Source organism: Triturus cristatus, chromosome 9 (assembly GCF_964204655.1).
Source record: "Triturus cristatus chromosome 9, aTriCri1.1, whole genome shotgun sequence".
In the NCBI taxonomy this organism is placed as follows: Eukaryota; Metazoa; Chordata; class Amphibia; order Caudata; family Salamandridae; genus Triturus; species Triturus cristatus.
In genome coordinates, this window is record NC_140592.1 from 290,202,428 (window position 1) to 290,227,100 (window position 24,673).

Sequence of the window (24,673 nt, forward strand, 5' to 3'; positions counted from 1 at the left end):
CCACAATTCCGATCCGGGACACCGCGTACGTGACGTCCGGACGGAGTCAGGCAGCGTTTTACGGACCAGCAAGTGACTCCGCACCGCTCATTTTTTACGGCAGCCAAAAACTCCCGGAAAATTGAGGACGACGCGAACAAGGAGCACCGGTACGCGACGGACAGCCATGGACCCCATCCTACGTATCACCCCGGCCCTCCTAGCCTATGACCTGGTGCACCGAAACCGACGCAGATGCCGCAGAAGGTCAGAACAACACCCAGGGGCAAAGGGGGGGGGGGGCGAGGGGCAGGAAACATAACCCCCACCCAATGTAAAACACATATATCCTGCACATAAATTACCTCCATGGTCTGGTCACTTCGGGGGGCGTGTCCACCAATCCCACGTACCGCCACAACGGAAGTGGACGTGGACGCATACACGTCATCACGACAATGGTGGTACGGACCGTACCCACGCTCTGGGGGGCGTGGGTACGGTCTGTACCACCATTGGAGTGGTGACGTAGGGTTACGCGTGGCACGGACCGTACCCACACCCCCAGAGCGTGGGTACGGTCCGTACCACCATTGTCGTGGTGAGATAGGGGTACGCGTGGTACGGCCCATACCCATGCCCTCAGAGCGTGGGTACGGTCCGTACCACCATTGTCGTGGTGAGGTAGGGGTACGCATGGTACGGACCATACCCACGCTCTGAGGGCATGGGTACGGTCCGTGCCACGCGTACCCCTACGTCACCACTCCAATGGTGGTACGGACCGTACCCACGCCCCCCAGAGTGTGGGTATGGTCCGTACCACCATTGGAGTGGTGAGGTAGGGGTACGCGTGGTACGGCCCGTACCCATGCCCTCAGAGCGTGGGTACGGGCGGTACCACCATTGTCGTGGGGATGTAGGGGCACCGTGGTACGGACCGTACACACCCTATGAATGCAGGGGTACGGTCCGTCTCACCCGTACCCCTACGGCACCAGTACATTATGGATACACGGCGTACACACGCCACAAATGTCGGACTACGGCCTGGTGCAGCATATTAGCAGTAAATTTGGGGGGTGTACGGCCAGGACAGCAGTGTACTGCACCAAGGGGGTGGGTGGATGGGTGGTTGGTTGCAGAGGACTCCCAGCAGTGTCCAGACATATGAGGGGTGGGTGCATATCACTCCCAGCAGTGCCCAGACATATGAGGGGTGGGTGCCTATCACTCCCAGCAGTGCCCATACATATGATGGGTGGGTGCATATCACTCCCAGCAGTGCCCAGACATATGAGGGGTGGGGCATATCACTCCCAACAGTGCCCAGACATATGAGGGGTGGGTGCAGAGGACTCCCAGCAGTGTCCAGACATATGAGGGGTGGGTGCATATCACTCCCAGCAGTGCCCAGACATATGAGGGGTGGCTGCATATCACTCCCAGCAGTGCCCAGACATATGAGGGGTGGGTGCAGAGGACTACCAGCAGTGTCCAGACATATGAGGGCTGGGTGCATATCACTCCCAGCAGTGCCCAGACATATGAGGGGTGGGTGCAGAGGACTCCCAGCAGTGTCCAGACATATGAGGGGTGGGTGCATATCACTCCCAGCAGTGCCCAGACATATGAGGGGTGGGTGCAGAGGACTCCCAGCAGTGCCCAGACATATGAGGGGTGGGTGCAGAGGACTCCCAGCAGTGTCCAGACATATGAGGAGTGGCTGCATATCACTACCAGCAGTGGACAGAGACATGGGGGTGTGTACATCATCCTCAGATGACCACAACTCCATGGGTGTATGAATGCATCCCCAATGTGCGACAATGTTGAGAGTGCCATTACAACACATCACTGACAGCAGTGTCCCACTCCCATGAGGATGGATGTCTTCCCCCCACTGCATGACACACCACATGTGGGTGTGAGGACAAATTACACATGCATACCCACCCCTGACGGATGCAGCACAATACACACACTGAGATCATGTCACTAGACTGTATAGTCATGTTAAAGCCTACTAAACTAAGAGATCCAAAGGGAACACACACTGTCACGCACATTCCAGGACTGATAGGAATGTACAGGTGCTGGGACAGCCACCAAGTTGTTGTCTCCCATGGAAGGAATAGGGAGGACTTCCCACAGATACAATGCCCACAATTGTGAGTCAGGTGAACAAATACCCTGCTGAACAAGTACCATATGTGTGCCAGGCTGGGAGTACACACATGCATAGTACGACAAAGGGTCAATTGCTACATGAAGGCATGGCAACATACTCCATACACAAGTACAGTGACTACCAAGGATGGCACAGACGATGCAGCCGGAGACATTGATGAGCAGGCATGGCCATAGTTGAAGGGATCCGTCACCCACAAAGGAAATGTAGACACAGGTTCAGCACAACAATTGTGCAACTCCCTGCAGGGAAGATGTCAGGTGCCACAGAGGAAGGAACACTCCTTGGGACAATGTCTCCAACTACAAAGAGCATACACGACCAAATATAATTTTCTAATACCTTGTGATGGCACGCATATACCAGGGTCCACCCCATGAGCAGCACGCTGCAACATTTCACAGACACCTAACACATGATCACCACCCCAACTCATGGAGCATCAGCACCAACATCAATACCTGAAAACCAATCCTGGTCAAATGAAAAACAAAAAGCTTTATTCAGCATTAAATTAAAAGGTATAAAAGGAAAATATTTACAAAGGCCATAAGCCAGTCCAGATGCGAAGTCCTGGGGGGGGACACATGTCCACGCGTCTCCCCGAGCTTGCCTGCACATACTAAACCTCTGGTTCAGCGACTGGGGGGGGCATCATGTGGGGAAGGACCAGGCACCGCAGGGACAGGAGGGGTAAGGGTAGGTGTTGTGGGTGCAGGGACGGACGACTCCACCACAGGGGGTGGGTCAGCGCCAAAGGTGGCGGTTAGCATGGTGCTGCACACGTCCGCAAGCACGGCCAGTGTCTCCCCTGCACCCGAAGGAACCACAGGCCCCAAGGAGGGGGGGGTCGGAGAGATGGGTTGCAGCGCTACTGGGGGAGGTGGTGGACAGGGGGGGGACTAAACTCCCCTACCCGTGGAGTGCCTTGCCCGTTTGCGTGATGGTGAACCAGTGGGGCTGAGGCCCAGCACAGCCAAGTAGGTCTCCTTCTCAGACTGTGGGGCAGGGCAGCCGAGGGGAGTGACATTGTAGGGACTGGGAAGTGAGGCATGCGGACTTGGACTGTGGCTGCGTGTCTGCCTGTGTGCCCTAGACCCAGTGGGTGTGCCTTCTTCCCCCTGAGTGTGGGTGACAGGAGGTGTGCGCTTGCCCTTCCCTGTTGGTGTGCTGACTGTGCCTGGTGGGGTGCGTGGCTGGGAATGTCTGGGTGTGCTTGGGACAGGCATGGGAGTGGGAAGTGTTGATGGTGCAGGGGTAGGGGGGGATGAAGAGCTGCAGGAGACTCACTGCTGCCGTCAGTGACGAGTCCATGGACCTCAGCAACATCCGTTGGTCAGACATCGCTGATGACATGCCCTCCATGTACGACACCATCTGTGTCAGTAGCCTGGTGTGGCCATGGAGGACAGTCAGGATCCATGTCTGCCCAACCTGCAACTGCCGCTGAATGTCCACAGACTCGGCAGTGAGGCAGCAGGGAAGACAGGGGCAGGGGGTGCGGTGCCTGGCACGAAGGAGACACGTTGTTGCCTAGCACAGACAGAAGGGACCCGAGCAAGTGGGAGGGCCGTGATGGGAATGGAGGGGGCGGTGACAGTTGTAGTGCTGCTGCCAGCTGTTGGAGCAGCCTCCGCCCCCTCAGGGAGCTCAGCCTCGGACCCGTCAGCGTCGTAGTCGGTGTTGGTACTGGACAGGTCCTCCGCCTGACTCCCCTCGCCCTCCGTGCCACTTGATTCCGCCGACTCCCCAGCAGTGGTGGCACCGGTGCTCGATCCCTCCTCCTGGTCCGTGCAGGTGTCTCCCTCGGTGTCCCCCAAGGATGCTGTGTGCAAGGTGAAGAGACATGAAGTAATCAGTCACCTGTGTACATCTGACACATGAGTCCAAACAAAATAGGTCACAGTGCATATCAGGAAATGCTTCATGAGTAACATCTAGAATACTCCGCACATATGTAAGCCATGCACTCCCCAGTTGGTACACCCACCATGCCACCTGATAAAATGAAAATCAGGACACAACTGCAAATAACTCGATATCCAATTATACAGAGAAGCTAGTGTCTGTGAACAGTGGAGCACAGCCAGACTATGAAGGCATGCCACCTCTTGGGCACTGTGAAAGAAACAGTATTGGTGCACCCAAGGCCAAATAACAGACGCCAATGCTGAAGGTGTCCCCACACTCAGAGACCTGTGAGTACTTTGTAAATCCTAATGAAATACATTGTGATCCCTTGGGAATCACAACACTTTACACAATCAACATGTTTGGAATGTGTGAATGTGCCACTTTTGGAACAGAACACACATGTGCCTGGATAACAGAAGTCACACAAGGAGGTGCACACAAAGCTACTTGTACACAGTCATTGTATGAGCTGCCAGCCTAATGCAAATAAGCCACTGTTTAGAAGCAATGTTGTATCAGGAAGTACATATACATGGCACCACGGTGGTCTGGATGACTTGACACCGGTAAGTTGGTATCAGCAATAACCGTGGACTAACCCAAATGCAACCACACTGTGGTAACATGTATATGGATAATCTCTAATCAATTTAATGACAGAACTGTACCTTTGTTTTAAATGTGCCAGCGTGTCCCCTAAAAGTGTAAAGGTGGTTTCTTGTGCACTTCCTTGGGAGACATCTGTCATGCAGGCACATTATTGTCCTTCACAACAAAATATCAAAGTCACGCATATAAACTGTTGGGACATATTGACAAGTGTAGTCAGTGCCAAGGTACAAGACATCTTGACTAACAACTAGAATCATGCCACCTGTCACATGGCCATCTGTACCATGATGACACAGTTGGCAACACATCTGACCCACTACCTGTCATGTGGAGTGGCACACATGTCCAGACACGGGACAATGCATTAGCTAATGGCCCTGCAATTGTGTCGGAATAAGGAGCACCTGCACTGAGGAGACACCCTCATGGGAACCAAGAATGTCCGCACAGATGTCAGCACACACATACCAAACTACGTAGCATCTGGAGCACACACCTGTGCCAAAAATGGATGAGCAGGAAACATGTCTTTTAACTTTTGACACATGCTGCAAAGCACATACATTACCCCCTGCACAACATGCCTGGGTCACTGCACGTAGAGTGTCTGTCCAGACAATTATCACACACAGGTCAGACCTGGCAAGGACACATAAGGTTTGGACATGTAGGCCTTGCCTGCACAAACCCCCCCTACCTGAGACAATGTGATTGAGACAGAGCAAGTACTTACACCTCTTAATCTGGGATTAACAAAATGTGCATAAAGAACTCCAATATGTACTCAACATCACCTCGTGTCGTGAGGCTGACCACACATACTTGTGACAAACAACTATCAACAGATAGTTGTACATAGACACACAGGCACTGCCCAGTGTGAGGATGCACAAGCCTAATAGGGTCAGCATGGACAGTGGAGACGTAGCACACTTCACGTAAATGCAAATGAGGCCATGGAACAATGCCACAGAGGCCAACCTATGCTGAACACACAGTGAATGGGCACAGTGTTTGATGCCACACATGATTCCTAGGAAAAGGTGTCTCAGGGGACTGGAGTGGGCACACTGCTCCATGGTCCTGGAATGATCTGACTGTAACAGGAGCAACCGTCCCGGCACTATGCATATCTCCCACTCATGCACATAATGTCTGAGGCCACTACATCGGTCATGCATGCTGCAAGTCTGTTTATTTGAAACCTCACAATCCTATGTTGAGACTCAGGACAGTGCCAACAATTATGGAACCCCAAATGAGTGAACAGGACAGGGCACAGGCAAGGTACAAACACATGTCACAGCCCACCCCCACCCATGATGCTGAAAGCAGTGTGCACCTTGAATAACTTGCAGCCTAGATGACCATGTGCAATAGTGATTACACACAGACCAGGGAACACATGTCAAGGAGGGGAAGGGAGGAAGAACATCACCGGTTGACTTGGGGGAACAGGATATGCACTGCACATATAAACCCTGGCACTGTATTCAGGCGAATGAGCACTTCCAAAAGCTGGTGACACACAACAAACACACATGTACCTACCCCCTTCCTGCTGCTGTTTCTCCTGTAACCGCCTATCCATCTCAGGGAAGACCACCGCTTCATTTGGTGGGTCAGGCGCCGGCGCCCGCCGTGAGCGCGTGGTGGTGAGTCCCCCAGCAGGACCCGGGCGATCCTCCTGGTCCAGCACCGGATGTCCTGCCAGCGTTTCCTCACTTGGGGCAGGCGCCGACTGCGACCCTCCACCGTATTCATGGCACTGACGGCCCTCTTCCAAATTCTCCCCTTCTCGTAGGTGGTTACCTGTGAGGATTACAAAGTGAGACTACATCACTATACCTGCTCCATGTCACAGAGACACACCTTTTAACATCATTGATTTGTTGAACAGGGCATAGTATGCTGCCAACTAATAGCACCTTTGTCATAGGGACATTCGCCTCTGTGTAACCGCCAATGCACTACATGGCATTGAAAGTACAGAGGTGGCATGAGGGGTTCGACACACTCCCTGATCATGGCACACACTGTGCATCACAAGCAACACAAGGCTGATGGACAGCACCTCCAAGCAGTCACATGCCCCAGGCCACTGACGCAACCTCAGCAGAGTACACAGACACACACAGGTACAGATCTTTCACCTGCCATTGGCAACAGCGGATACAAACCTCACTCTGCACATGTGCCACTTTCCTGGGGGGTGTCACAGGCGTGGGGCTAGCCCAGCAAGTCAGACACACAGCACAGCTTCCTTCTCACATCAGATGGGTAGAGCATATGCCTCCTCCCTGCAGCTGTGGTGCAACACTCCACATAGACACTCACCCACATGACAAGAAACATTCACACACATCAATGTTCAGGGGGCGTACACATCATTTGGACACTCTCACCACAGCTCCACTCAACTCACACACATCTGTGGGTACAGTCACCTGTCACACTGGGGGGACCACAGAATCACATCAGGACAATAGAACAAAAATACCCAAAAGGATTCGCCAGGCTGAATGTGCCATGCACCATGCAGTGATTGTCACAGTAAGCACAATGCAAGTGAGGAGTGCATACGTGAACTACATCATGCTCTGCATGGGAGACATAAGGTATTCCCCCCCCTGGGACCCACTCTAAACAACATTGCATGTCTGTCACACCTGGACACAATGCCAGAAGTGACAGTCACAAAAAAGGGGCACAGTCAAAGCTAGTGGAGTCAGCACTCACCTGCTCCCCTGTTCTCCCATACAGGCTGGGGTACCTTGGGGGGATAACGTCCAGCAACGCCTCATTCTCCTCCTGGGTGAATGGCTGGGCCCTCTCCACAGACCTGGACATGTTGACAGAGGAAGCAATGACAGCAGCAGTGGTGTCCAATGACTTGTTGTGCAGGCAAGTGCCCTCTCATGGGTTCTGGCTGACTTATATCTGCCTTGCTGGCCTATTTCATTTACAGGAGTACAGAGTGATTGGTCAGACTCATTTGCATCCTACGTTTCCTCCAATCCCTTTAAACATAGCATCTTTCAAAATTGCAGCAGCATGTCAAGTCAACAACCACTTTGCAACAATGTATAATGTGGCCAACTGCTTTTTCCAGCCCACATGATGGACATTTTTTATCTTGGAACACGGTATCCTTGACAACCAGCATGCATTGAGGCCCTAATACTTGTCCCTTATGTGTCCCCATTGTAATTTTAAAATCCCCACACAGGTACGGTGTGTTGCTGCACACGTACCCCTAGGGCACCACTACTATAGTGATACGGCCCGTACACATGCGTGTACGGGTCGTATCCCTATAGTAGTGTTGGCGTAGGTGTACGCCATAGTGATACGGCCTGTACACGCGCGTGTACGGGTCGTATCCCTATAGTAGTGTTGGCGTAGGTGTACGCCATAGTGATACGGCCCGTACACGCGTGTGTACGGGTCGTATCCCTATAGTAGTGTTGGCGTAGGTGTACGCCATAGTGATATGGCCCGTACACGCGCGTGTACGGGCCGTATCACTATGGCGTACACCTACGCCAACACTACTATGGGGATACGACCATTGTGTACACGTACGTGTACGACCAGTGTGTACACCTAGGTGTACACACTGGCCGTACACGTACGTGTCCTACCGTAGTACACGTACGTGTACACACTGGTCAGACACGTACGTGTGTACGGTCCGTGCACACACCGTACTCCTACCCAAACCCAATATAGTGATACGACCCTACACACGCCCCCAGAGCATGTGTACGGTGCGTTTCACAGCTTACACTTGTGATAGGAGGCGCACAGGGAAGGAATGGAGGTGTCAGACTCACACAAGGCTGTACATCAAGTCATTGTCAGTGCAGTCCTTCATGTGCAGGGCCTAGGTGTGTCAGGCAGTGATGTGGCACATGTCTCCTCATGATTTTGCACAATAGATGTGTGGTGACCTGTGTACACATGTCATGTGTGATGGGGCACTATGTTGCACACTTCCCCTTCACACTTTGCACATGTCTGCATGTAGTACAAATGTGTCAAGCACTGCATCACTGGTATGCCACAGTCCCCAACACCCACAACTGTCCCCTGATGCCAGGTACACGGATAATTACACCTGACATCTAACTACCATCGTGCCACTATGTGACTATGTCATGTGTGTGTCATGTGTTCCCATGAGCTTGCTGTTGGTGTTCCGTCAACTGCATCTGCTGTTGCTGCATCCAACATGTGTCTGTGTGTAGATGGGCATGGCACACAATTACGCACACCATGCCACATGTGGAATCCCACGTAACGTGTGTCTGTATGCATCGAACATGGTATTTCGACCTGAGGACATATCTGCGTTGTCTCAATGTCTGAGCTCCACCACTTCTGAAATGCAGGGCTGCACCATTTTTACAACAATATGGTGCAGCCCTGCGTTTCCTCCTGCGCTGGTGCTAAATTTAGTTGCCTAGTGCCAAGGCAGGCAACCTTGCACCATAGTGCAAGGGTGTCTGTGTTGCAGGGGAAGATTGTTTATGTGCAGGAAGATGTCTCTTCCTGTACATAAGAAATCATTAAATGGAGTTTTGTAACTTCTATGGCGCTTTGCTGTTTACATGTGTGCTGCACAATGCAACACACATGGAAACAGCAAAACCTAGGAGAAATTAAACATTTCTCCTCGTTGCTCCAGGGTAAGACCAGGTTTTACCTGCTCTTAATTTTGGCGCTGGTCCATATTTATGCCATCCTTGTAAATATGGGACAGTGTCAAAATCAATGGGTGTTGCAGTGGAATGCCCACCACAACGCCTATTGCCTGCCCCTTTCACTCTAAGTGTAGCGTGAAAGGGGCCTTATTTACAAGCCAGCGTTAAGCCACATTAAGTGGCTTAACTCTGCCTTGTAAATAAGGCGAAGACCCTATCACCACCACAATGTCCGAAAAAGTGACGTCGTGGTGGCGATAGGGGCTTGTAAATATGTCCCAAAGTGTCCCTGCACTGTAGCACTATCAGTCAGACAGAGTTCCCTTACGACTCTGCTGCCTAGCAATAAGTCTTATCATCATCATCAAGATATCTTTATTTCGGCGATTTGCCTTAAAAAGTTCAAAGAATTAATATATACACAGACAGACCTGACACAGAGTAAAATAAGTCATAGCAATACATTAGGTGATGATCAGACCCCTTCTTCTATTCCACATTGCTAATAAAAATTTAGAAACTGCAAAAACTATACATTCAGATGTGTCTGTTTTAAGGATTCTAAAAGCATGGCTACATTGCCGAAAACCCATGTTTTTGCAGATAGGCACTATCCAATGTTTCCTTGCTTTTGAGTATGCAGGGCAAAAAAATAGTACATGGAGCTCATCCTCTTTATCACAACTACAGCCTGGGCAGGCCTCAGTAGAGGTAGATGCCCAACTACTGGTGAAAGCTCTCAGGGGTAAAATGCCATATCTCCATTGAAGATATAATTTTCTTGATGCAATGGGATGGATAATATCCATAAAATTCTCAAATTGATAAAAATCCTTGACACTTAAAAAAGATTTGGTTAAAACTCCATTCTTAGGAGCAGTCTGTACTCTGTTTAGTTGCTCGGCCACGTAGATCTTAGTAAGCATCTTCCGCGAAATCACCTTGCAGCTTGTTTCCGGTTCATACCACATGTCATCTAACCCAAGTTTAATAAACTGGGATTTTATAAACAAAAACCAAGGGATTTTTAGTACACCATTGCTAGCCAAAATTTCCTTCAACTCTAGTCTATAGTGCAATAGTTCCGGCGTAGTCCACAACCTGTGCCAGTACCTGAGGGGCTTCAAGGCTAGTTCATCATCGATCGGCCTCAGGTCCAGATCCATCCTTAAAGGATGCAGCGGGGTACTTTGTGGGAGTGATAATAGCTGTCTGATGAACTTATTTTCAATTTTAGGAAGTTCCAACCCTGTTAAATGCCCCCAAAGTTCCGCACCGTATAAGATTGCTGCCCTAGCCTGGCTCTTATATACTTCAAGCGGGGGTTTAATAGGTTTATATGTAGACGTATTAGAAAACCTAAGAATACCCCCTGCATACTGGGATAGTTTCAGCTGCGCTTTAGCTATTTGTGGAGCCCATGAAAGATTTTCACTTAGAGTTACTCCTAGATAGTCAAAGGTTTTTACCCTTTCCAAATTTGATGAATCTAATTTTGGGTTCGGCCGTGTGGACGGTGAGGGATTAAAAACCATGTACTTTGTTTTGTTCACATTGATTTCCAGGCCACGACCTCTACAAAAGTCCTCGAAACTGTCGAGCACGCGCTGAATTCCCATTGGTGATTTAGAAAGTAGCAGAGTGTCATCCACGAGCATAATCGCTGGCACCCTGCTACCTGCCAAAATTGGGGCATCATATAAGTCTTATCTACTCCTGTTGGTGTTACGATATGGAGCACCCAGGAGCGTTCATCAGTCAGGTGTCACGGTGGACTGGAGTGAATGTCAGAGATGAGCAGGAGTCTCTAGCAAAGCAGCAGGCAAGGCAGCTGATCATCCACGCCATTCCTCTGATAGTGCAATACGTTCCCCGGATTCCAACAATAGGTCTTGTGTGGCTACTTGGCTTCCGATGCTCATGTAGGTGCTCTGGTTGCACATTGTACGAGGGCAACAGCTCTTGCTCTTCACAGCAGCTTCATCTGGCATCTGGGTTTGCTGACTTAAGGCAGCACACAGACAACTGCCCAATTGGTACAACAGTAATTATTTTTGCAGTAGCCCCCTCTGGCACATGGGGTCACCGACTTTAGGCAGCACGCTGGCAATGGCCTGATCAGTGTAACAGTACAGAGCTTCATGGCGGCCCCCTCTGGCATATGGTGTCACCGGCGTTAAGCAGGACACAGGCAATGGCCTGATCGGTGCTGCAGTATTGGTCTTCATCGTGGTCTCCTGTGGCATATGGGCTCACTGACTTTAGGCACAGGACAACAGCAGTACTGATCTGGACAGTAACCTTCACATTTTGCTTCTGAAGTCCACTCAATGGGAACCACACTGAACCTCGCTCTCTCCAGGCACTTTCCTCCTCCTCACAGGGCCCTCTGGTCTCAGCAGGCAGATGGATGCCAGTGCTCCAGGCTCCAGGGCAGGTGGTGTTTATTTTTCTAGTTGATGTTCCCTCAACCAACAGGAAGATTAGAAGACCCTAGTCCCAAGTCATGTCACAACAGAGAGAAGTCTTACTGAACTTCTCCATGTCGATGTACAGCTACAATCAGACTGCTTGATGGTTCTCCATGTGGGAGAATCAATCCCCTTTTTATAATCCATTTCCAGGTACAGATGGTATTTTTTCTCTGTCTTTGAAATTTGTGTAGTGTGTGTGTTGCCTGCTTTCAAGTACCCATTCCTCTGTCATGTCCTTTGTTCAGGAAACAGTCTGTTTGAGCAGGAGAATTTGGAGGTATTTTGACCGAATATAAAAAAAAATATCCCCATGCCAAAATATCGAATCAAAAATATCATGAAATGGAAATATCGTCAGCAAGAATATTGATTTTAAAGTAAGTAATATCGATTTTTAAAATATAAAAGTCACTAATATCGTTTGCAAAAGTGTAGTTGTTTAAAATATTGTTTTTTAATTTGTGTTATGTATTTTAGTATATATTTTAAATGTATGTGATGAATTTTTTTGTATAAGTATTGTTTATGTTTTTTAATATATGTGTTAAATTTTTAGTAGTTATTAAACTTAATTTAATAAAATTTTGTGTTTTTTAGTTCCGTAGTCAGTTAGGGGTATAGGGTGGAAGGTAATTTAATTATAATAAATTAGTTATTACTTTTTATTTAATATTATTTCTTTAATTTACATTTAATTATGCTTTTAACATTATTTTGGTACATTTTGGTGCCGATTCCGATCCTGTAAAACCCGGGTACGAATGGTCGTACGGAGCATATTCTCCGTCCGACTCGTACCCGGGAAAACCACCTTACAAACCCGCAAGTACGATTCATACAGAAATACCATTTCCGTACGAGTCGTACAAAACACCGACCGGCTAAAAAATACCCACAATTCCGATCCGGGACACCGCGTACGTGACGTCCGGACGGAGTCAGGCAGCGTTTTACGGACCAGCAAGTGACTCCGCACCGCTCATTTTTTACGGCAGCCAAAAACTCCCGGAAAATTGAGGACGACGCGAACAAGGAGCACCGGTACGCGACGGACAGCCATGGACCCCATCCTACGTATCACCCCGGCCCTCCTAGCCTATGACCTGGTGCACCGAAACCGACGCAGATGCCGCAGAAGGTCAGAACAACACCCAGGGGCAAAGGGGGGGGGCGAGGGGCAGGAAACATAACCCCCACCCAATGTAAAACACATATATCCTGCACATAAATTACCTCCATGGTCTGGTCACTTCGGGGGGCGTGTCCACCAATCCCACGTACCGCCACAACGGAAGTGGACGTGGACGCATACACGTCATCACGACAATGGTGGTACGGACCGTACCCACGCTCTGGGGGGCGTGGGTACGGTCTGTACCACCATTGGAGTGGTGACGTAGGGTTACGCGTGGCACGGACCGTACCCACACCCCCAGAGCGTGGGTACGGTCCGTACCACCATTGTCGTGGTGAGATAGGGGTACGCGTGGTACGGCCCATACCCATGCCCTCAGAGCGTGGGTACGGTCCGTACCACCATTGTCGTGGTGAGGTAGGGGTACGCATGGTACGGACCATACCCACGCTCTGAGGGCATGGGTACGGTCCGTGCCACGCGTACCCCTACGTCACCACTCCAATGGTGGTACGGACCGTACCCACGCCCCCCAGAGTGTGGGTATGGTCCGTACCACCATTGGAGTGGTGAGGTAGGGGTACGCGTGGTACGGCCCGTACCCATGCCCTCAGAGCGTGGGTACGGGCGGTACCACCATTGTCGTGGGGATGTAGGGGCACCGTGGTACGGACCGTACACACCCTATGAATGCAGGGGTACGGTCCGTCTCACCCGTACCCCTACGGCACCAGTACATTATGGATACACGGCGTACACACGCCACAAATGTCGGACTACGGCCTGGTGCAGCATATTAGCAGTAAATTTGGGGGGTGTACGGCCAGGACAGCAGTGTACTGCACCAAGGGGGTGGGTGGATGGGTGGTTGGTTGCAGAGGACTCCCAGCAGTGTCCAGACATATGAGGGGTGGGTGCATATCACTCCCAGCAGTGCCCAGACATATGAGGGGTGGGTGCCTATCACTCCCAGCAGTGCCCATACATATGAGGGGTGGGTGCATATCACTCCCAGCAGTGCCCAGACATATGCGGGGTGGGGCATATCACTCCCAACAGTGCCCAGACATATGAGGGGTGGGTGCAGAGGACTCCCAGCAGTGTCCAGACATATGAGGGGTGGGTGCATATCACTCCCAGCAGTGCCCAGACATATGAGGGGTGGCTGCATATCACTCCCAGCAGTGCCCAGACATATGAGGGGTGGGTGCAGAGGACTACCAGCAGTGTCCAGACATATGAGGGCTGGGTGCATATCACTCCCAGCAGTGCCCAGACATATGAGGGGTGGGTGCAGAGGACTCCCAGCAGTGTCCAGACATATGAGGGGTGGGTGCATATCACTCCCAGCAGTGCCCAGACATATGAGGGGTGGGTGCAGAGGACTCCCAGCAGTGCCCAGACATATGAGGGGTGGGTGCAGAGGACTCCCAGCAGTGTCCAGACATATGAGGAGTGGCTGCATATCACTACCAGCAGTGGACAGAGACATGGGGGTGTGTACATCATCCTCAGATGACCACAACTCCATGGGTGTATGAATGCATCCCCAATGTGCGACAATGTTGAGAGTGCCATTACAACACATCACTGACAGCAGTGTCCCACTCCCATGAGGATGGATGTCTTCCCCCCACTGCATGACACACCACATGTGGGTGTGAGGACAAATTACACATGCATACCCACCCCTGACGGATGCAGCACAATACACACACTGAGATCATGTCACTAGACTGTATAGTCATGTTAAAGCCTACTAAACTAAGAGATCCAAAGGGAACACACACTGTCACGCACATTCCAGGACTGATAGGAATGTACAGGTGCTGGGACAGCCACCAAGTTGTTGTCTCCCATGGAAGGAATAGGGAGGACTTCCCACAGATACAATGCCCACAATTGTGAGTCAGGTGAACAAATACCCTGCTGAACAAGTACCATATGTGTGCCAGGCTGGGAGTACACACATGCATAGTACGACAAAGGGTCAATTGCTACATGAAGGCATGGCAACATACTCCATACACAAGTACAGTGACTACCAAGGATGGCACAGACGATGCAGCCGGAGACATTGATGAGCAGGCATGGCCATAGTTGAAGGGATCCGTCACCCACAAAGGAAATGTAGACACAGGTTCAGCACAACAATTGTGCAACTCCCTGCAGGGAAGATGTCAGGTGCCACAGAGGAAGGAACACTCCTTGGGACAATGTCTCCAACTACAAAGAGCATACACGACCAAATATAATTTTCTAATACCTTGTGATGGCACGCATATACCAGGGTCCACCCCATGAGCAGCACGCTGCAACATTTCACAGACACCTAACACATGATCACCACCCCAACTCATGGAGCATCAGCACCAACATCAATACCTGAAAACCAATCCTGGTCAAATGAAAAACAAAAAGCTTTATTCAGCATTAAATTAAAAGGTATAAAAGGAAAATATTTACAAAGGCCATAAGCCAGTCCAGATGCGAAGTCCTGGGGGGGGACACATGTCCACGCGTCTCCCCGAGCTTGCCTGCACATACTAAACCTCTGGTTCAGCGACTGGGGGGGGCATCATGTGGGGAAGGACCAGGCACCGCAGGGACAGGAGGGGTAAGGGTAGGTGTTGTGGGTGCAGGGACGGACGACTCCACCACAGGGGGTGGGTCAGCGCCAAAGGTGGCGGTTAGCATGGTGCTGCACACGTCCGCAAGCACGGCCAGTGTCTCCCCTGCACCCGAAGGAACCACAGGCCCCAAGGAGGGGGGGGTCGGAGAGATGGGTTGCAGCGCTACTGGGGGAGGTGGTGGACAGGGGGGGGACTAAACTCCCCTACCCGTGGAGTGCCTTGCCCGTTTGCGTGATGGTGAACCAGTGGGGCTGAGGCCCAGCACAGCCAAGTAGGTCTCCTTCTCAGACTGTGGGGCAGGGCAGCCGAGGGGAGTGACATTGTAGGGACTGGGAAGTGAGGCATGCGGACTTGGACTGTGGCTGCGTGTCTGCCTGTGTGCCCTAGACCCAGTGGGTGTGCCTTCTTCCCCCTGAGTGTGGGTGACAGGAGGTGTGCGCTTGCCCTTCCCTGTTGGTGTGCTGACTGTGCCTGGTGGGGTGCGTGGCTGGGAATGTCTGGGTGTGCTTGGGACAGGCATGGGAGTGGGAAGTGTTGATGGTGCAGGGGTAGGGGGGGATGAAGAGCTGCAGGAGACTCACTGCTGCCGTCAGTGACGAGTCCATGGACCTCAGCAACATCCGTTGGTCAGACATCGCTGATGACATGCCCTCCATGTACGACACCATCTGTGTCAGTAGCCTGGTGTGGCCATGGAGGACAGTCAGGATCCATGTCTGCCCAACCTGCAACTGCCGCTGAATGTCCACAGACTCGGCAGTGAGGCAGCAGGGAAGACAGGGGCAGGGGGTGCGGTGCCTGGCACGAAGGAGACACGTTGTTGCCTAGCACAGACAGAAGGGACCCGAGCAAGTGGGAGGGCCGTGATGGGAATGGAGGGGGCGGTGACAGTTGTAGTGCTGCTGCCAGCTGTTGGAGCAGCCTCCGCCCCCTCAGGGAGCTCAGCCTCGGACCCGTCAGCGTCGTAGTCGGTGTTGGTACTGGACAGGTCCTCCGCCTGACTCCCCTCGCCCTCCGTGCCACTTGATTCCGCCGACTCCCCAGCAGTGGTGGCACCGGTGCTCGATCCCTCCTCCTGGTCCGTGCAGGTGTCTCCCTCGGTGTCCCCCAAGGATGCTGTGTGCAAGGTGAAGAGACATGAAGTAATCAGTCACCTGTGTACATCTGACACATGAGTCCAAACAAAATAGGTCACAGTGCATATCAGGAAATGCTTCATGAGTAACATCTAGAATACTCCGCACATATGTAAGCCATGCACTCCCCAGTTGGTACACCCACCATGCCACCTGATAAAATGAAAATCAGGACACAACTGCAAATAACTCGATATCCAATTATACAGAGAAGCTAGTGTCTGTGAACAGTGGAGCACAGCCAGACTATGAAGGCATGCCACCTCTTGTTCACTGTGAAAGAAACAGTATTGGTGCACCCAAGGCCAAATAACAGACGCCAATGCTGAAGGTGTCCCCACACTCAGAGACCTGTGAGTACTTTGTAAATCCTAATGAAATACATTGTGATCCCTTGGGAATCACAACACTTTACACAATCAACATGTTTGGAATGTGTGAATGTGCCACTTTTGGAACAGAACACACATGTGCCTGGATAACAGAAGTCACACAAGGAGGTGCACACAAAGCTACTTGTACACAGTCATTGTATGAGCTGCCAGCCTAATGCAAATAAGCCACTGTTTAGAAGCAATGTTGTATCAGGAAGTACATATACATGGCACCACGGTGGTCTGGATGACTTGACACCGGTAAGTTGGTATCAGCAATAACCGTGGACTAACCCAAATGCAACCACACTGTGGTAACATGTATATGGATAATCTCTAATCAATTTAATGACAGAACTGTACCTTTGTTTTAAATGTGCCAGCGTGTCCCCTAAAAGTGTAAAGGTGGTTTCTTGTGCACTTCCTTGGGAGACATCTGTCATGCAGGCACATTATTGTCCTTCACAACAAAATATCAAAGTCACGCATATAAACTGTTGGGACATATTGACAAGTGTAGTCAGTGCCAAGGTACAAGACATCTTGACTAACAACTAGAATCATGCCACCTGTCACATGGCCATCTGTACCATGATGACACAGTTGGCAACACATCTGACCCACTACCTGTCATGTGGAGTGGCACACATGTCCAGACACGGGACAATGCATTAGCTAATGGCCCTGCAATTGTGTCGGAATAAGGAGCACCTGCACTGAGGAGACACCCTCATGGGAACCAAGAATGTCCGCACAGATGTCAGCACACACATACCAAACTACGTAGCATCTGGAGCACACACCTGTGCCAAAAATGGATGAGCAGGAAACATGTCTTTTAACTTTTGACACATGCTGCAAAGCACATACATTACCCCCTGCACAACATGCCTGGGTCACTGCACGTAGAGTGTCTGTCCAGACAATTATCACACACAGGTCAGACCTGGCAAGGACACATAAGGTTTGGACATGTAGGCCTTGCCTGCACAAACCCCCCCTACCTGAGACAATGTGATTGAGACAGAGCAAGTACTTACACCTCTTAATCTGGGATTAACAAAATGTGCATAAAGAACTCCAATATGTACTCAACATCACCTCGTGTCGTGAGGCTGACCACACATACTTGTGACAAACAACTATCAACAGATAGTTGTACATAGACACACAGGCACTGCCCAGTGTGAGGATGCACAAGCCTAATAGGGTCAGCATGGACAGTGGAGACATGTAGCACACTTCACGTAAATGCAAATGAGGCCATGGAACAATGCCACAGAGGCCAACCTATGCTGAACACACAGTGAATGGGCACAGTGTTTGATGCCACACATGATTCCTAGGAAAAGGTGTCTCAGGGGACTGGAGTGGGCACACTGCTCCATGGTCCTGGAATGATCTGACTGTAACAGGAGCAACCGTCCCGGCACTATGCATATCTCCCACTCATGCACATAATGTCTGAGGCCACTACATCGGTCATGCATGCTGCAAGTCTGTTTATTTGAAACCTCACAATCCTATGTTGAGACTCAGGACAGTGCCAACAATTATGGAACCCCAAATGAGTGAACAGGACAGGGCACAGGCAAGGTACAAACACATGTCACAGCCCACCCCCACCCATGATGCTGAAAGCAGTGTGCACCTTGAATAACTTGCAGCCTAGATGACCATGTGCAATAGTGATTACACACAGACCAGGGAACACATGTCAAGGAGGGGAAGGGAGGAAGAACATCACCGGTTGACTTGGGGGAACAGGATATGCACTGCACATATAAACCCTGGCACTGTATTCAGGCGAATGAGCACTTCCAAAAGCTGGTGACACACAACAAACACACATGTACCTACCCCCTTCCTGCTGCTGTTTCTCCTGTAACCGCCTATCCATCTCAGGGAAGACCACCGCTTCATTTGGTGGGTCAGGCGCCGGCGCCCGCCGTGAGCGCGTGGTGGTGAGTCCCCCAGCAGGACCCGGGCGATCCTCCTGGTCCAGCACCGGATGTCCTGCCAGCGTTTCCTCACTTGGGGCAGGCGCCGACTGCGACCCTCCACCGTATTCATGGCACTGACGGCCCTCTTCCAAATTCTCCCCTTCTCGTAGGTGGTTACCTGTGAGGATTACAAAGTGAGACTACATCACTATACCTGCTCCATGTCACAGAGACACACCTTTTAACATCATTGATTTGTTGAACAGGGCATAGTATGCTGCCAACTAATAGCACCTTTGTCATAGGGACATTCGCCTCTGTGTAACCGCCAATGCACTACATGGCATTGAAAGTACAGAGGTGGCATGAGGGGTTCGACACACTCCCTGATCATGGCACACACTGTGCATCACAAGCAACACAAGGCTGATGGACAGCACCTCCAAGCAGTCACATGCCCCAGGCCACTGACGCAACCTCAGCAGAGTACACAGACACACACAGGTACAGATCTTTCACCTGCCATTGGCAACAGCGGATACAAACCTCACTCTGCACATGTGCCACTTTCCTGGGGGGTGTCACAGGCGTGGGGCTAGCCCAGCAAGTCAGACACACAGCACAGCTTCCTTCTCACATCAGATGGGTAGAGCATATGCCTCCTCCCTGCAGCTGTGGTGCAACACTCCACATAGACACTCACCCACATGACAAGAAACATTCACACACATCAATGTTCAGGGGGCGTACACATCATTTGGACACTCTCACCACAGCTCCACTCAACTCACACACATCTGTGGGTACAGTCACCTGTCACACTGGGGGGACCACAGAATCACATCAGGACAATAGAACAAAAATACCCAAAAGGATTCGCCAGGCTGAATGTGCCATGCACCATGCAGTGATTGTCACAGTAAGCACAATGCAAGTGAGGAGTGCATACGTGAACTACATCATGCTCTGCATGGGAGACATAAGGTATTCCCCCCCCTGGGACCCACTCTAAACAACATTGCATGTCTGTCACACCTGGACACAATGCCAGAAGTGACAGTCACAAAAAAGGGGCACAGTCAAAGCTAGTGGAGTCAGCACTCACCTGCTCCCCTGTTCTCCCATACAGGCTGGGGTACCTTGGGGGGATAACGTCCAGCAACGCCTCATTCTCCTCCTGGGTGAATGGCTGGGCCCTCTCCACAGACCTGGACATGTTGACAGAGGAAGCAATGACAGCAGCAGTGGTGTCCAATGACTTGTTGTGCAGGCAAGTGCCCTCTCATGGGTTCTGGCTGACTTATATCTGCCTTGCTGGCCTATTTCATTTACAGGAGTACAGAGTGATTGGTCAGACTCATTTGCATCCTACGTTTCCTCCAATCCCTTTAAACATAGCATCTTTCAAAATTGCAGCAGCATGTCAAGTCAACAACCACTTTGCAACAATGTATAATGTGGCCAACTGCTTTTTCCAGCCCACATGATGGACATTTTTTATCTTGGAACACGGTATCCTTGACAACCAGCATGCATTGAGGCCCTAATACTTGTCCCTTATGTGTCCCCATTGTAATTTTAAAATCCCCACACAGGTACGGTGTGTTGCTGCACACGTACCCCTAGGGCACCACTACTATAGTGATACGGCCCGTACACATGCGTGTACGGGTCGTATCCCTATAGTAGTGTTGGCGTAGGTGTACGCCATAGTGATACGGCCTGTACACGCGCGTGTACGGGTCGTATCCCTATAGTAGTGTTGGCGTAGGTGTACGCCATAGTGATACGGCCCGTACACGCGTGTGTACGGGTCGTATCCCTATAGTAGTGTTGGCGTAGGTGTACGCCATAGTGATATGGCCCGTACACGCGCGTGTACGGGCCGTATCACTATGGCGTACACCTACGCCAACACTACTATGGGGATACGACCATTGTGTACACGTACGTGTACGACCAGTGTGTACACCTAGGTGTACACACTGGCCGTACACGTACGTGTCCTACCGTAGTACACGTACGTGTACACACTGGTCAGACACGTACGTGTGTACGGTCCGTGCACACACCGTACTCCTACCCAAACCCAATATAGTGATACGACCCTACACACGCCCCCAGAGCATGTGTACGGTGCGTTTCACAGCTTACACTGGTGATAGGAGGCGCACAGGGAAGGAATGGAGGTGTCAGACTCACACAAGGCTGTACATCAAGTCATTGTCAGTGCAGTCCTTCATGTGCAGGGCCTAGGTGTGTCAGGCAGTGATGTGGCACATGTGTCCTCATGATTTTGCACAATAGATGTGTGGTGACCTGTGTACACATGTCATGTGTGATGGGGCACTATGTTGCACACTTCCCCTTCACACTTTGCACATGTCTGCATGTAGTACAAATGTGTCAAGCACTGCATCACTGGTATGCCACAGTCCCCAACACCCACAACTGTCCCCTGATGCCAGGTACACGGATAATTACACCTGACATCTAACTACCATCGTGCCACTATGTGACTATGTCATGTGTGTGTCATGTGTTCCCATGAGCTTGCTGTTGGTGTTCCGTCAACTGCATCTGCTGTTGCTGCATCCAACATGTGTCTGTGTGTAGATGGGCATGGCACACAATTACGCACACCATGCCACATGTGGAATCCCACGTAACGTGTGTCTGTATGCATCGAACATGGTATTTCGACCTGAGGACATATCTGCGTTGTCTCAATGTCTGTGTTATGATTTTTGACATGTACCCCTTCATGGCAATGTGTGTGATCTGTATTTTTTCAATGACATGTGACCTGTGCGTCTAGCTTGCCGCAAGCTGTCTGAATGAGATAACATCCTTCTAATGCAGATATGTGGATGTATGTCACTCCTGTAATGTGTCTGGCTGTTCACTTGCACTGTGCCACAGCTAGTTTCATGGCATGTCATGTAGACCTTGACAATCAAAGTTTGTAGCCGCCTCTTTGTAGGAGTATCACCTGGCTGGCATACGTGTCCTGGATGTATTGCACAGACCAGACTCTGTATTTAGCAGATGTGTATTCGCTGTTTGACATGTGCTCAGTTCATTGACATTGGTGTTGTAATGTACTCAATCTTCGTTATTCCTTCCAAATTTCTGCAGGGCACCGCCTCTCCCCCGACCAATGCCAGACTTGGGTGCCATGAGGGAACGTGACTGCATACGCCTTTAGAGATTCACCCAACAGTTGATTGAGGACCTGACAAACAGGCTGGCAACACACCTCCAACCGCGACACAGTTATCCTACTGCGCTGACCCCCAAGATGAAGGTGATGGCAGCCCTACATTTTTTTGCCACCGGTACCTTTCAATTTACCATAGCTGATGTGGGTGGCATGTTCCAGACCATGTTCAGCCGTGTCCTGCATGATGTTTTAGAAGCCATGTTGGAGCACCTGGATGAATTCATCCATTTTCCAACTCGTGAGTAGTTGACAGGTATCAAGGGTGAGTTCTATGCCCTGGGAGGGATGCTCCATGTAATTGGGTCCACTGATGGGACACATGTGGCTTTGGTACCACCACAGGCACAGGAGGTAGCCTATCGAAACCGAAAACATTATCACTCCATCAATGCCCTTGTGGTGTGTCTTGCTAACATGCTGATTTCCCATGTCTGTGCACGTTTTCCAGGGTCAGCACACGATGCCTACATCATGAGGCGTAGCAGGGTGCCAGAAATGATGCTGCGGCTGCACAACGAACGAGCATGTCTTGTTGGTGGGTATACTCTGTTTGTCCTGTATTTAGCGGTATCTTTGTATGTTACGGCATCTCCTGACCCATTTCTTTACATGATGGTTCCATGTAGGGGACTCAGGCTATCCCAACATGCCATGGCTGGTGACGCCTCTCCGCAACCCCAGAACAGCTGCAGATCACCGTTACAAAAACGCCCATGGGCAGACCAGGCGAGTGATTGAGAGGACGTTTGGCCTCCTGAAGAGCCGATTCCGGTCCCTCCACAAGACAGGTGGGTCCCTCCCATATGCACCAGTGAAGGTCTGCAAAATCTTCCTCGTGTGCTGCATGCTGCACAACATGGCAGTGGAGAAAGCTGTGCCACTCATCCTGGATCCCTATGAGCAGGAACATCCACCCGTGGAGGATGATGGCCTTGGTCACGAGGCAAGTGAGGTGGAGGAGGAGGAGGAGGAGGACATCCGGAGTCAGCTCATACGCAACTTCTTCTCATAATGGTGAGTCCCTGGGTCTGAGTGTGCACGCTTGGAGCCTTATGTGGCATGTGTTGTAATGTGTGTGTCCAGCTGACTGTATGCTAAGTGACTTAGAGGTGTGTTCTGATGTGTCACTCGAGTGATGATGTCATTCCACACATTTTAGCTGACACTCAGTTTTCAACTAGCATGGTGTCAACTTATTCATGTAGAGTACATGACCATGCATGCAGATGACTATATTTTTCCTGACTTCTTGTGTGTCTGTCATCCCCAGGTAGTTGCGCATGCTGTCTGCTCGTGGCATCATTGTGCTCCTGCTATTCCTCATGAGTATTGCAACGTGTGCTGATTCAGCGTTACATGCACGGACATGGTGAGATGTCTCCTTTGGGTAAGGATTGCAGCAAGCCATTTTGGGTGTGGTAGTTGTTTGAAATGTGTGGGCACTGCTCCTGTGCAGGTTTTGTTACTATGCATACATGTCGACTCACCATGGGGCACATGACATGTAGCATGACTCACATGAATTGATAGTCACACTTTGTGACAGTCATCTGTAATGGGATTGTGGATTGTGATGAAGGCATCAATGTATGTAAAACTTCCCTATGAAACATACGGGATGCTTCGGGTGAACATAGTGTGGGACATCCCCATAAGAGGCTCAATGTGGAATTGCAGCCTCTCTGTGTGCAGCAGGGGATGTTTGGCTCACCCCCTCACTTGTGTGCCAGTCCAATGGATTTACAGCATCTGTGGTGCGAAGGGGGTGTCCGGTGTAGGTCCCACATGTTCATCCAAAAGACCTGTGTGTCTGTTCATATTGATGCATTTCCATAGGTGTGAGCCTGAGTAATAAAGGTGTTCCTCACCCTCCAAGGTGCCTCATCTCTGTCAATGCAGGTCTCCTGCCACTGTGCATGCGGCATCTCTGGCATAGTTGTCAAAGATTGTGCATGTGAGTCTATGTGTAGATTAGCAACCTGCATGCTGTTCTTCATGTATTTGATTCTCTATTGTGCATGGAGTCCATGGCTGTGTATGTGTTTTGGCATGTTGGTCCCCACAACGGGCCGTCAACACCTGCTGAGGGTGTGTTTCCTGTGCGCAGCTCGCCCTTCACTTTCATGATCCGGTGTCAGTCCTCTTTGGTGATTGTGCATCCTTTGTCTCTGGGTGTGCCATGGAATACCGGACACTCCTTCCTTTACATACACCTGTTGCAGTAGTCCTTTCTGACATCCTAGTCTTTGGGTGGAACTTGTGGCATAGTTTCCAGGACATGCCGCCTGCTGTTGCTGCCCCTGCAGCAAGGGGACACAAAGTTTCTGGATTTGGCAACACACACACATCAAAG